Raw genomic sequence first — 12,439 nt, forward strand, 5'->3', positions numbered from 1 at the left:
CCAAGTCTGTGGTGTATGCGTTAAATTTAGCTGTGGTGGATAATTTTGCGTCATATAAGTTGGACTGGTCGTTGTGTGTAGTTTAATTATGTTGTGTTTGTTTTATAAAATGGAAATGAAATTTGTTAACTGTCATGTAAAGCTATGGACGTTAAATTTATAAACTGCAGCGAGCTGACAGCAAAGTGAGTTGTTTTAAATTGTAAAATAGTCGTTAAAAATGTAGTAACAGAACTTAAGTTATTGTGTTTATTATGCAGATACAGATGTGTTAATTAGGAAATGATTTAATATGACATCTGTGTCACAGATGATTTAACATAAATAAAAAAACTGTATATATGTTCAATTCTACAGGTTTATGCCTTATCGGCAGTTTAACAGTTCGTGACCTGTTTATAATCATTACCATACAAAAAGTCTTACTATTATATATCTTATATTTCACAGACAAAATAAAATATCTCAATATGCAAAGTAAGCTTATATTTCACAGACAAAATAAAATACCTCAAAATGCAAAGTAAGCAATGTGATGTAACTAAAATTTGGTGCAATTAATTTATTGCATTATTATTTACAGATGGCTTCCCAGGAGCAAATTTCATAACAGAAGTAAGACCAATTTTTTTCATATCTCTGTTTATGAAATAGTTGACAACATTGTGTTTTTATACTTAAGAGTCCCATTAAAAAGAGTAAGTATGTCGCATTGTTAAAAACACATAGAGCAGGGGTGGCCAACCGGTCAGAGCTTACGAATCATATTTTTTACTGTCTTTCCTCAAAGAGCCACATCATACACATGGGCCCGCATGTTTATTTCCTCGTTAGCCGGATTTATTCTAGATGTCGCACATATTAACGACACAATTTGACTTGTACAGACCACCGCCGAGTCATTTTTAACAACGAATGGTTTACTCTCATTGCAACGAAACCCACAAACAAAAACCTAATAATTAAATTGGTCATTTTCCTCTTGTGTGGTGAGGCATTAAAATTATTAAGTCAAATTTACAAATAATTATTTCATTATAATGAATATTTAAAAATAGCATTTCGTCATTTGAAGTCTCATGGTGAGCCTTAACAAATGCACGTTTCTTCACGTCGTTAAAATCGTAAACACGAAAAACATGAGATTTTCAAAAAAACTAAAAGAAAGGAATTTTAATACTGAACAAATATAACAGTCGAAGCCATTTTTCCCTGCCTCCTTTCACAGCACGTCACTGTATATTATACATGTTGCTTAGTGGGACTTCTGGCATTCCTTGCCTTGAACGATCCTCTTTCAGATCTGGCTTGTAATGAGTAGTTGCCACTCGAAGCAGTTCTTTCGCATGGGTGTCAGTCAGAACAGATCGGTGCTTAGATTTTACGAAACTCGCAGACGTATCTTAAGCGTAGCCTCAGTCTGTCCAAGTGACACAGCATGTCAACTAAAAAGGCCAAATCCACAATCCACTCGTGGTCTGAGACCTCGGGATAATCCTTCCCCCTCTCCATGAACAGTTTCACGGCATCCAAAAGCTCAACGAGGCGAACGAGTACCTTGCCTTTTGATAGCCACCTCCTACCTCACAGTGCCTCCAGCTCAGCGATAAAATTCTTGAATTCCCTGTGGTTAAGCGCATGTGTACGGATGTAGTTGACAATTTCCATCACAGGCTTCATGACATTGTATAAATTCAATGATTTAGAATTCAGTGTTTCATACCGGAACGGAACGAAACCAAATAACGTTATTCGTTCTGAGCAAATCATTTATTTCGTTATTTCGTTCCAGACCGATATTTTCATTTCGTTCCGGTCTGACCGAAATAAATTTATAACGGTATTTTTCGGTATTTCGGTCTTAAAAAAAGAACATTTCTTTATGGTCTTTGCAACTATTAAGCGAAAAAAGAAAGAAAGTTGCAACACACAAGAATTATTGTCGGTGGTTGTTACGTCACATAAAATTTGTCAATGATGGTCAAACGGATGTAAATTGTAGCATCTTCAATTTTTATCATAGACTTGCTTAGCCTAACGGCACAAAATATTTGGCAGTTGTTACATGTCAAATGTCCAGAACGAAATACCGTAATAAAAAATAACGGTATTTCGTTCCGTTCCGGTATTTTGAATATTTTTTATTTCGGTATTTCGTTCCGGTATTTGAGCCAAAAATTATTTATTTCGTTCCGGTATAACGTTCCGTTCCGTTCCGGTATGAAACACTGATTTAGATACAAGTTGTTCCCTATGAATGATGCAGTGAAAATTCAAAAATTCGGGAAATGTTTGGTCAGCTTTGCACAGCCCCACAAGCCGTTCACAGACCCTATCATGGCTGGCGCCCCATCCGTGACTATTGCAGTTAGCTTCTGACAGGCAGATTTGCATTCGCAAACATAGTCATCATTGCGTCTTTCAAATCTACTCCACGGGTTCTGTCTTTTAACGGTACAATATCAAAAAGTTTTTTCTTTGATCACACAATCGTTAGACACAAATCGTATAAATATCGCCAATTGAGGCTTAGCTTGAATGTCACAACTCTCATCCAATGCGACACTAAAATACTAACTTGCTTGAAGGACAGAGTGCAACTTTGATTCAATTGTGTTAATGTCAGATATTCTGTGTTCGACTTCGGACACCATTCATTTTTTCAGGTGACAAGATTTCTATCATGTCACTGAGGCATTTTTTAACAAACTCTCCTTCATTGTATGGCTTTTTAGTCCGTGCAATGTTCCAAGCTAGTTGGTACGATGCAAGCGTTACGATCTCTGGGACTTATCTAGTTAATTGGTATGATATAAAAATTTAAAAAAAAAGCTAAAAGCAAAAAAAAATAAGGTACCTGCAGGTAACAAGGCCCCGTAAAAAACTATTGCGCATAACTAAAAAAACATTCAATAGTTTCCGCCCAAATTTGGCATGGTGGTTGTAGCGGTCAATTGTAGTCATCCATCAGACTTTGAAGGCGTTTGCAAGATTAGTTTTTGTATGATGACAGTTTAAAAAAATTAAAAACTTGGGCCTTAATACATACCTATGCTGTTAATTAGGCCCAACATTTTTATGTATTTTTTAAAGGTCGAGAAATCAATCAGACTACTTTATGCTTTGCGTCGGTCCAAATCAAGTTTAACCAAGCAACGTTATTAACTTTAAGACATATAACTGTTAATCTGAAGGTACTAACAACAACGAATAAACAACCACTTGACAGTTGATCACCAATAAAGCGAAATGAAAGATCACATTCCAAAAACTTAAAAAAATACTTATTATTGGAACTTTCATCTCTCTAATAAAGCAAATAAGCAATTTTTTGCATACCAGTCGCCTTTGCTATAAAAAACACTATCGAAAATGACAAAAATTTGTTGGGCCTTATTGCCAGCAATGGCTGACAAACGAAATCGTAATAAAATTCATTTGAGGTAATTCTTTTTTTCAGATTGGATAACGCTCCAATTGAGCTAAAATGACCCCTTTCTGATATATCCTAATAAGATTTCATTTCGACAACAAAACCTTTTTATTTTTGTAACAAATTTTTTTTTTAAATAATAAAAAGCTGTAAAAAAACACTTTTGAATTTGGATTGGTCGTAGAAACTAATACACAGAACTTACAGGTCCAAAACTTTCCAAATCATTGTAAGTTTGAATAAATCTAAAAATTATATCGAAACGGAAACATTTTTACATGTATACCAAAAAATATGAGTAGTGGGCCTTATTACCTTCCGGGCCTATATACCTTCAGGTACATTAACACTTTTTCATGGATGTCGTAAATTGCCAGGGAGGTGGACCGATTGCATCAAAAACCATTCTGGTGAGTTGTTAACATTCCATTTTTTTCAACGTAGTCATACAAACGTTGATACATAATTTTTTCAAATATCTTAGCAAAAGGGGATAGCAGTGGTCTGTAGTTACTATCACTTCTGCTATTTTAAGTTCAGTTGGGTTTCGCCATGTTGTATACACCAGTTAAAAGTCTCTAAGAGCAGAGGTGAAATAATGCTTTTAACCATTTTGATGTATTTAATAGGAATTTCGTGACTCGGGACAGGTTTACGACTGTCAAGAGTGGATATATACATTTCCACCTCACCTGGGATAGTGTCATAGAAGAAGAAGGATGATGGCTTTATGATGGAGGAACTATTAGGTGGTAGCATTACTGGTTGTGGAATAGCTGATGCCATATTTGCTCCGATGTAATTGTAACTGGGTCTGTGGTGCAATGTTCTTTACCATCTAGCTTTAGTTCTGCAGGAGCTTTGGGTGAAGTTTGTTTTCGTGACAACAAACTATTAATAATTTTCCACATTCCACCAATATCATTTCTATGATCTGTTAGTTCTTTTTCAATGTACCTATGTTTAGCATTTCTCGAATGTGGTTCAGCTTGTTGCGATATTGTTTATATTGGTTATGTTTACTAATGTAACTAATCTGAAAAACAGAAGTTCCGAAATCGCACTAACTTAACACTTGATTGGGTTGTCTATATCAGTGCTTGTCAACCTTTTTTGAAACGGTACACCCTTTTAACGTTTACTCAAAATTTGTTCACCCCAGTGAAAACTTTATTCAACCCTGTAACCCACTGAATCTGTGGTCCTAACAGAAGTAATAATGAGCACAATACCAACAAGCCTTAATCCATAATTAACTTTCTCCTTAAAAAAGAACTACCATTAACAACAATTATCAAGTCACAAATAGAGTTTTGTAACTTAAAATCTACCGACACTCGAGATGCATGTTGTGCTATGGATTGTACACTCCAGTCAGTATGTTCTAAAACTGAAACCTGTCTACCTGGTCATAGGTATATTTTATTTTGTATGTGGTTCACCCTAGTACACCCCATCAAAGTAGTACACCCTTTAAAAACTACAATACACCCGGTTGCAAAGCACTACTATATCCTACTAAGAAATAAATAAAAAATCTGGATAACCTTTTACTAAACATTAAATTAGTTTTTTAATAGGGTGCCCACACAGTTGACCTTGCACCCTAAAGACAAAAAACTGGTTTATGATAGAAGTTTGCTTAAATTAGGCTTATTTGATGCAATGCGCTACACCAGCGACAAAACAAAGTCACTTCAATGTGGCATGACTACAAATAAAGGCTTGAGACTAAAAGACGTTTGTTGTGTAACACACATGTGTTTATTATGAAGAACAAACACGTTTTGGAGCCATAACTTTATAGTTTTCAAGTACAGCTACAACTTTTAGAAGCAATTTCTTTTTTTTTTTTGCAGCTACAATCCCGACATGTCAGACCTTATATCTGCTAGGTAGTCCTGTGATAAAAATGTGAGTAAATGTTGTAAACATTAGTTCGTACAAATCCGGGCTACTGTACGACGCAGAAAAGTGTCAAAACTACTTGAAGGCCACAATCAGGAATGGTACGCTTTTAAGAGCCAGGTAGTTGAACATCTGGGTTGCAATTCTGCCGGAGCGGGTGGGCAGTTTCATCTAAAAGCTCTTCAACACCTGCAAAAACTTCAGAAGAAGTTCGCAAACGTAGTTGCGGTAAACACCAAAGTTGTGGCTTCCGCAATTGAAACGTGCAAAATAAAGGCGGCGGCAGCCCATTTTGCGTCCCTTGTATCTTTCCTCTCTTTTTGTGATGTGAATGTGGGAAATATGGGACACGGAAGCTAGTATTTTTTTGTTTATTATTTTATTCTCTTATTTGTTTCTAGAAAACTTTTTCCCGGATGTAATTAAAGCTTCATGTGCATACTGCATGAAACGCACTGCGGAGTACTTGCACAAACCATTGGTTTGTACGGGAATGTTTCCCCCATTTTCTGTGGCGGCTGACAAATCAACGCCGCATCGTGACACCAACCAGGCCATCTTAATCTTCCCGTTTATTGGAAGCAGAGTTTCAATGCCGGTGGGTGCTCCAGTGGTATATGATTGCGTGCAAGTTGAGCCTGGTAGTTAGTTCCCCAAGTATCGTTGGGGGATGGGGTCTGGTATACTTTCATGACCCAACGTCATAACTACGTCATGCCTGTACATACACCAATGACCTTTACATATGATCAACTACGTCATAGTACGGATACGTCACGCACATAATGACGTCACTGTGACGACACACATTTTCCCTATCGCCCGACAAAAATTTCACACTTTACGAAATACACATCGCAGAAAGCTGAAAATTGGTGTGTGACGTCATCAAGGCTTTGGATGACGTCATGCAAAAAATTACGTCAATCGGGTCACGCTAACTACATCTATTCAACGTCTAAACTTACTCGCTAATGCAAAACACCTCTCGCTCGCCGATGACCTGCGCTTTCTCACTTAGGTACAATGACAAACAATTTTTAGTTTGTAGAAAGGGTAAATCATTTGAGAAAATCAATCACAATCATTTTTACACTGGTTGTTGGCGTTGTTCTTGCAATAACCTAACGTTTTTTAATATTCTGTTAATTTAGAACGCCCGAAAATGTTTAAAACATTGAAGAAAACGTATTCAGAATGCTGATTTCTATGTTTACCCGAATTATGACGATATTGGGTTCCTTTTAATCACATCAATCCAATCAGCAGAAGATTGCAAAATTAAAATCGTTTCGTACGATCACAAAATGGCCAGTAGTTCTGGTGCTTGCTGCAGCCAAAGTTGAGATCGCAGAAGGGCGATCGAGACATTGTTGGAAAGGCCTATCCTTCCTCTCCAGCTTGCACCCCCCCGCGTTCCACCCCCATGGAAGTGCGTCACCTAGCGATTGTTTGAATAAAGGTAGTTTTCGCATAAGTGTGACGTCACAATGCCTGGGGTTAGGTCGGTGGGGTCAAAGTGAGTGGAAAGTTTAATGCCTTGTGAATATTCGTGCCAAGTTTCAAATCGACAGATCAAGTACATTTCGGATGAGAGGCCGACAAAGGGGTGCACCTCGACGAAGCTCGACCCGCTTCAAGCGGCCGAGTTAACAACGGAAAAGCCTATGTCGGCACCTGGTATACTTTCATGACCACAAATTCTCGACCTCGCTGCAGCCAAAGTTGAGATCGCAGAAGGGCGATCGAGACATTGTTGGAAAGGCCTATCCTTCCTCTCCAGCTTGCACCCCCCCGCGTTCCACCCCCATGGAAGTGCGTCACCTAGCGATTGTTTGAATAAAGGTAGTTTTCGCATAAGTGTGACGTCACAATGCCTGGGGTTAGGTCGGTGGGGTCAAAGTGAGTGGAAAGTTTAATGCCTTGTGAATATTCGTGCCAAGTTTCAAATCGACAGATCAAGTACATTTCGGATGAGAGGCCGACAAAGGATGTGGGCACGAATTAGCTGAACAGATCGTCAGCGTGTTGAAAAAGACACTCAAACTCTACGATGATGATTTATCATTTCTCAGAGGTAATTCGTTTAATCCATAAGTTGACTTAACAAAATTATCGGTGAGGAGTGGGATTCACTTGATTCTTCTGTTTGTTTCGCCTTTTTCCATCACTGGATGTGGGCATATTCGAACAACGTAACAATATTTTTGTTATAGGGGCATAGGCGTCGATTCCCGGGGTGGCAAGGCTGGGGTGGCGACCGTTATAAAAATCCTATGCTGCCACCCCAGGAAAAATTCCTAGATTTCCCCTAATACTCTGGCTGTGCCAACATTGGGATTTTCTAAAGAGCGAGCGACGTAACTTTATGTAACGCAAGGGGAATAACCATCTAGCGCGTCATTTCTTCGTTTGCCGATAAGATGCTGTGGCACACGCATTGAATTACCTTCCATATGGTGACTGTAATGGTCATAATGGAACACAAAGAGGGTTGAAATCAAATGGCCTGACTGTTTTATTGCTTTTAGCTGTTTTCAGGGCTGCCACTCTAGATATTTTATAGCTAGATCTAGATGGTTTTGGTTAAGTTTAACGTTTGTAAAGACCATAGGAACAGTATAAGATAAGCCTATAAATGTTCCACCCAGATAACCACATAAGTCACAATGTTATAACTGTAAAAGAAAAAATAGAGTGATGATAAGGAAGAAGCCTTTTTACCATCTAATATACAGCAATTTCTAATTAAAACTTTCATATATGTTGTATTTTAGCTAATATATTACATTAAATTGGATTATTTTATTTTTCAATCTTGATGATTTTAGATATTTTATGAGGGCAAACTAGATTTTTTCAATGAAACAAAAGTGGCAGCCCTGGGTGTTTTTAGTTTGTTACTGCAGATAAACATTTACTTTTTTGTGTTTATTAAAAGGCCTCGGGACCTGCGATAAATAAACGGTCCGTTTCTTCGAAGTAGGTTGATAACCTTGCAAGTGTTTAGAGTCGTAACTGTCATTATATGTTTGAATAAGATGCAGTTTATAATCGTGGATTTTCCTTACCATTTTAAACTGAAACATTATTTAGCATTCCTTTAAAGTGACAGATAAAAAAAACATGAGTCAGGCAAGCATAGAAACATTTTTTGGTGCTTCGAAAAAAAGTAAACACTAGTGATGAAGTAGAGCATTCGGACGTATCTCCAATGCCACAAGAACCAGTTTTGGAGTTGCCCGGTCCGTCAAGCACACCACCAGTAATGCCAACAGACAGTTACGGCAGGTCAGCGCAACGACATTGGTTTGTAAAATTCCCATTTATGCGCCTAATTCAATGGTTCTTGCCATTGTTCGGTCTAGAAACCAAGTATTTGACAAGTTTGTCAAATAGCCCTTGGGTTTTGCAAACCAACGGTTGGAAAGAGTTTAAAAAAGGGAACGAAGTGTATGCAAAAACATCAAAGCTCAAAAGCACCACACATGAGTGCAATGGCGGCAATGAAGGTACTTTTTTAGTACAGTACGATAAGTTTTTATTATTTCAATTTAAATTTTTAGTTCGGAACCGTCCAACCGATCTCGAATTGATAATTCGGTCATCGAGAAGCAGAAAAAAGACCGTGTCGCTTTGACAGCTATATTTGTTGCAATACGTTTTCTTGGCGAAACAGGCAAAGCTTTTTGTGGACATGGGAATGAAAAGATTACAGGCAGTCTGTGGTCTGTGTTAAAACTAATTGGAAGATACAATTCAGATATCAGTGAATACATTTTTAACGACCTAGCAACCAAATTTTTGTCTCCATCGATGCAAAACGAAATGATTGAAATAATAGCACTTGCAGCGCTACGAAATTTACTTGGTCAAGTTCATAGAGAATCAAAGTCTACGCTTTTATCTGTTTTGTTTTCAATAATCGTTGATGAAACGTCAGACATTACACGATTAGAGCAGGTGCGTTATTGCGACAAAGAGGCGAAACTTTGCATAAAATAATCAAAGATGTGCTGATAAGGTACAACTTGCCTCTTACACAAATACGTGGACAAGGTTATGAAAAATTAAAGGTCTACAAAATCGCATTTGCATACAAAACCCTAAAGCCATGTTTTTTTTACTGCACAGGACACCAGCTTAACCTAGTGTACCAGGATGCGTGCAAGAAAAATGTTGTGATACGCAATGCAATTACTTTTTATCATCACTAGTAAATTACGTAAAAGATTCACCAAAACGTTGGAGCACGTTTATCGCCCTCACAGCGGAAGCATCAGAAGGCAATGCTCGCACAACAAAAATACGTCCCATTTGTCCGATAAGGTGGGTTTTACGGTTGGTCAGCATTGACGCTGCGTTGGAAAACTACGCAAACCTTCTGACATTTCTTGAAGTAAGTCAGGACCAATCGCACACCAGTGCCGCCAGAGCATCTGCTTTTTCCCACTTGGAAAATATGGAAAAGTTCAGTACATACTTTTCACTGCGGGTTGTACAGAGACTTTTTAGGACCATTGGCCCAATCCATGTTTTATGTCAGGGAAGACACATCACCACTGGAATGATGCAGCAGACAATGGCGACGGTGGCTGACTCATTAGCTGCTGATGGCAGTTCCTATGAAAACGCGCGTGCTTGTTTTCGAGAGGCAGAAAAGCACGCAAGACAACTCGGAATATCATTGCCACAAATTCCAAGAACTGGCAAGCCACGCAATCGCTTTAGTGATTCGTCAGAAAGTGACACCGAAAACTTCTTCGTTTCCGTTTACATCAGTGGTGGCCAACCTATGGCGCATGATTAGAAAGGGCGCATTGCCTTCTTTTGATAATCATGAAAATCAAATGAAGAAAAAGTGTTGGGATGAATAAAAATGGGCCGCACCAGTCACCACATTTTTGTCAGTGTACAATTGCGGCTCGTTCCGGTCAAAGTATATATAAAACACAAGTAGTCCAACCCATTGTTACGCGATAGAGCCGCATGGACGCCATTTTGTGTCCAAATTAATACAGCAGGTATAGGGAAAAACACATAAATTGTCTGATTTTTACAAACTGTTTGGCTTTAACGTGAAATTGATACACAAAATCGAATAAAACTTTTGGGTTCTAACATTTGAGCGTGATAATGCTCGCTGAATTCAAATATTTAAACTTTACATAAACAATAAGCGGTAAAATTTACATGAAAAAAAGCAATTTAGCTTTTAATATTGCGTTGAAATGTTAGAACCCGAAATTTTCCTTCAATTGGACAAATCAAATTCGCGTTTAACCTCTCCAGTTTGTAAATATCAGACAATTTATGTGTTATTTTCCTCTACCCAAAGTTTTATTTTGGACACAAAATGGCTCCATAGGCTTTATTGCGTAACAATAGGTTGGACAACTTGTTTTGTTTAGACTTTGGTTCAGGTTGGTGCGTTGTGCATTGTCTTTCGTTTGTGAACATTTGCAGTTATTTCCGAAATTTAACCCTTTCATGCAACTGGGACGCAGTTCCTTTTTGTTTTTTGGATATTATTGACGATTTTATTTAGATTAGGGAGGGTATATGGATGTCAAAGGGGTAATTGAGATATTCTGTACGGTTTTGAATCCCACAGATCCTTATTAATCTGTGTAAAATCGTCTGGCAGCCAGAATAGACTGTTAAAACGTGTCCAAAGCGCGAGAGGGGTAAATCTTTTTTATTTCAGGATTAACTATCACAGAGTCACGAAGTGGTAAAAAATGAGCAAACGAAAGGCAGAAAGTGATACTGGGCGTGAATTTAATGGACAGTGGGAAAATGACTTGTTATTTATAGCGGGTCCATCGGGAAAACCGTTGTGCATTGTATGTGAAAGCATTATTTCACAGAATAGGAGACATGATCTTAACAGACATTATAAAACACAACATCAGACTGAAATTGAAGGAAAACTGAAGCTCGTGCATGGATCTGAGTTGCGAAGAGAATATGTGGCCAAGAAAAAACAAGAAATTAGGAGGCGGCAAATTGTGAAAGTTTGGCGATGACGGAAGCTTCTTATGAAATTGCTTTATTGCTGACCAAAAAAAAGAAATCATTCTCTGACGGAGAAGAAATTGTTAAGCCTTGTCTCCAGATATTTGCAAATTGTCTTTGTAATAAAAACATTGAAAAGAAAGCAGATGAAATTGCTTTATCAAAACAAACTGTTACGAGACGCACAGAAGAACTTGCTAGTGATGTGTCTCAGCAATTGAAAGACCTTGTCCAATCTTGCATATTTTTTTCATTAGCATTGGATGAATCAACTGACATAATTGATGTAGCCCAGTTATGCATATTTATACGAGGAATTGATGATAATTTCAGTGTCTTTGAAGAACTTCTGTCTCGAGTCACTTCATGAAAAAACAAGGGGATCAGATATTTTTGACAAAGTAAAATCATGCCTAGAAAATTTACAAATAGATTGTAGTAAACTCGTCAGTGTGTGTGTACTGACGGAGCCCCATCAATGATTGGAAGAGTTGCTGGCACTACCACTTTGCTTGAGAAATTTATAAATCGCCCTCTTCTGACATATCACTGCATTATACATCAAGAGTCATTGTGTGGAAAAACTTTAAATTTGCAGCATGTTATGTCACCGGTTGTGAAATGTGTGAATAAAATTAGAGCAAGAGCATTAAACAGGCGGGAATTTAGAGAATATTGTGAGATGTTAGATTTGTATTACAGTGAACTAGTGCTTCATTGTGAGGTGCGGTGGCTTTCTAGAGGACATGTGCTGAATAGGTTTTGGAAACTGAAAAAAACTGTCTATGACTTTCCTGAAGAGAAAAATGGGCTACCTGAGGAAAGAGCTCTTTTATGTGACAACAACTGGCTGCTCGATTTGGCATTTTTAGTTGATTTCAATGATCTAAATTTGAAACTGCAGGGCAAGAACAAATTGTTTCCAAGCCTAGTAAGTGATATTAATGCATTCAAAATGAAGCTAAATATGTTCGTCTCCCAGCTGAGAAATCAGGATTTGACACAATTCCCACATTTGAAAGAACAGAGTGAATGTATTGCTGATGATGACAATTTTACAAAGTATATAGAAAAAATTAA

General features: G+C 37.8%; 1 pseudogene; it reads left to right on the plus strand.

Annotated features, from left to right (window-relative positions):
• The first annotated feature begins 10,560 nt into the window (after nt 1–10,560).
• Nucleotides 10,561–11,729, plus strand: LOC145232503 (zinc finger BED domain-containing protein 5-like; annotated as a pseudogene).
• The last annotated feature ends 710 nt before the right edge of the window (nt 11,730–12,439 follow it).

This window comes from Phallusia mammillata, chromosome 6, assembly GCF_965637545.1.
Source record: "Phallusia mammillata chromosome 6, kaPhaMamm4.hap1.1, whole genome shotgun sequence".
Lineage (NCBI taxonomy): Eukaryota > Metazoa > Chordata > Ascidiacea > Phlebobranchia > Ascidiidae > Phallusia > Phallusia mammillata.